The 2807-nt window shown below is 36.4% G+C and overlaps 1 protein-coding gene across 5 annotated transcripts in view; it reads left to right on the forward strand.

Annotated features, from left to right (window-relative positions):
* Nucleotides 1–2807, forward strand: part of RNF19A (ring finger protein 19A, RBR E3 ubiquitin protein ligase) — a 54740-nt gene that overhangs the window by 36143 nt on the left and 15790 nt on the right. For 2 of the 5 annotated variants that reach the window (XR_014170324.1, XR_014170325.1), the window contains exon 14: nucleotides 694–883. The exons of 2 other annotated variants lie outside the window; for them this stretch is intronic. The gene's annotated coding sequence lies outside the window, so the exon portion shown is untranslated. Of the gene's footprint in view, nucleotides 1–693; nucleotides 1375–2807 lie in introns of those variants that run through there. One more of the 5 variants, XM_081918754.1, reaches the window with a different exon arrangement.

The raw sequence follows: 2807 nt of genomic DNA on the forward strand, positions 1-2807 counted from the left end.
AACCATGGGCTCAGTCCTTCCAGAAACCAGCATATGCATGCCACTTTTTGGCATTGAAATATGTTGATGGAATCAGTAAGTTATGCATGTGTGCACCTTTGTCTATATTTGCATACTGGTGAAGGATATAGCAATGGGGAATAGGTGGACAGATAGGGACTGGAAGCATGAAGCAAGGATCTGTGACTGACACTGGACTATTAGTAGCCATCTCTAAATTCATGCTCTCTATTGGCAGCAGGATTTAAGGATTTTTAAAATTTTAGGAGTCACCTGCCAGACTCTGGAACAAGTCCATGGAAAACTGGAATATGCATTGCATTTACGATTCCATAGAATATTAGATCAACTGTGAGCTTTTAATACTATAAGCCCTTTCTCGCAGTCTTTGCCAGCTCCTTGAGGCTATTTCTACTGACCTTGTTTTATTTCTGTTACTTTGTGGAAGACTTCTATTCTAAACAAGCTTTCAGAGAGTGGGTCTTCTCTGGAGTTAGGGCTTTTTAGCCTTCTACAACATTCCTGTGTAGATGACATCTAAATATAGGACATAATTCTTCTTAATAGTGAACTCACAATCAAAAGTGGGGCTACTGAGAAATGAGAAATTAGCATGCTTGGGGAAGCCAGAGGTTCCAGAAGTACAAAACATCTAAAAAGCAAATACCCAATGGGACCATCTTCCTTAAACAGCCCAATGAGAGTTGAGCTTCTTCAGTGATCATTGGAAGGAGCCTCTTAAATGCTATATAAGTTGGAAAAGCCAAACAAAGTTGAAGGTCAGGAATTTGGCTGGCTTCCTTTAGCTGTTTACAGTACTGTGTTCTGGAGGAAGGCATGGACAGCTGCCTGGATTCCTGAAAAGGAGCACTTCTGTTACTGGGTAAGGATATACTGTAATAGGTCTCACCTGTTGATATCTACTGTAATTGCTGTAGGTATTCATATACATGGCTATGCTAAATATATAAGTAGCAATTCATGCACACCAGTAGCATTTTTTATTCTACATATAGCAATTTTGTAAGAACTCTGTGTGCTTGCCATCACATGAATCTTTACTTCAGTGGACAATTTGCAGTCCAACCTTGAGCAAGTTGCAGGATGTTTAGATGACTGTGTTGCTGCAAGTCAGGATAACTTGTTGAGCAAAGGAAATAGGCTCCTTGTCTTATTCTAATGATTGAGTTACAAGAAAATACTGAAATTAAATGTTACTCTTTGACTTTCTAAGAAAAAGAGGTTTTCTATATGGTGAAATAGATATTTGTTTAGGCTGTACATGAAATATTAATCTCTATACTTTTAAGAGCCACAACATACATATTTTTTGAAATAATTGTGATACATAAAGGCTTTTAAATAAATACCAAATCAAGTGAGTGTTTGTGTTAATTAAAAAGCACATCTTAACTATAAGACTGCAATGATGAGGTTAATTCAGTTTAAGATGAAAATGAACAACAGATCAACGGATGAGTAAGCTAAAATTACTTAAGTTCTAAATTAAGAACACTAGTAGCATTTTAATGTAAACCTATTAGCATTCCAGGAAGCAAACCATACCATTTAGGTACCCTGCACCTATTTACAAATCAGTGTCCATGGAAGAGCCCTGAACAAAACTAGCTTAGGGTTGACAAGGTGGTCAAGTGACAACTACCAAAACACTGAAGATGGAAAATGATTTTGAAAAGTTTCATATGAATATGATCCTGGTAAACTGTGTCTTTTCTGTCCTCAGTATTGTCAACCTTTGACTTAACTAAATAATATGACTTATAGGGCTATCAATGGCTAATAGCTGTCAATACCCTGAGAATTTTGTAATCAGACCTATCAAGGCTATTAAGTAGGTAAAATGCCAGCTGTGTGTGCACGTGTCTTGTGTAGGATAGGACTTTTTGATAGAATTGTCCAAGAGATGAGACATTATGGACAATGCAGCTTTTTGTTTCAGTTAAAAAGAGTAAGGTTTAATACTAATCTACCCCACACATAAGGATATAGACAATATATGATATGAATAAATGAAACCTAATAGGGAAAATAACTAATTTCACTGTACTAGGATAATGTTCATCACTATACATTAAGTTACAAATCATTCAGGTATAGATACCCTTCAAAATTAAATCTGTAGGTAGGCGTCTGCTGTTGTCTGGTAGTTCAAACCAAAATTAAGTGTTTTGCTTATAACGGTGGACAGTATTTTATTAACTAACATATCTGCTGAAACCATGGTTCAGGTTGCCAAGCTAAGCCTAGGCCCCAGGAAGCATATACAAGGAAAACAAGAAAATACTGCTTGTAATAAATGGCAGTGAAAAACTGCCTTAAGCATGATTTACTTGAGCAGATGAACTGCTACCCTGAATTTTTTGTGTATATGGGCTTATACCTCACAAATGCTTTCTAATGTGAATCTGCCTATAGAAGCTGTTATGCAAGAGAGCTGTCTTTAGAGAATTTATGCCTCTTCCTACTTAAGAATGCAACTGAAATGTAATATCTATTCTTTGTCATTACTTGAATTGACCTCTAAAAATGATCTAGAAACTTATATGTGACAGAGAACAGAACTGAGGTAGCCAGTTATCAGAGGACACCAAATTATTACAGAGGACATTCCTACATTTGGACTGGGCAATTAACAAGCGTTAAAATTGGGAGCATAAAAGTCCCCATTTCATATTTATCAACAATATCTTATTGCAGTCTTCTAGAAAATATCTTGCCAGTGTGGAAAGCAACCTAAAACTGTTGCCTTACTACGCTAGGGCAATGAAAAGGCAAAAACACAAATA

Source organism: Podarcis melisellensis, assembly GCF_964234715.1.
Source record: "Podarcis melisellensis genome assembly, chromosome: 7".
Classification (NCBI taxonomy): Eukaryota; Metazoa; Chordata; class Lepidosauria; order Squamata; family Lacertidae; genus Podarcis; species Podarcis melisellensis.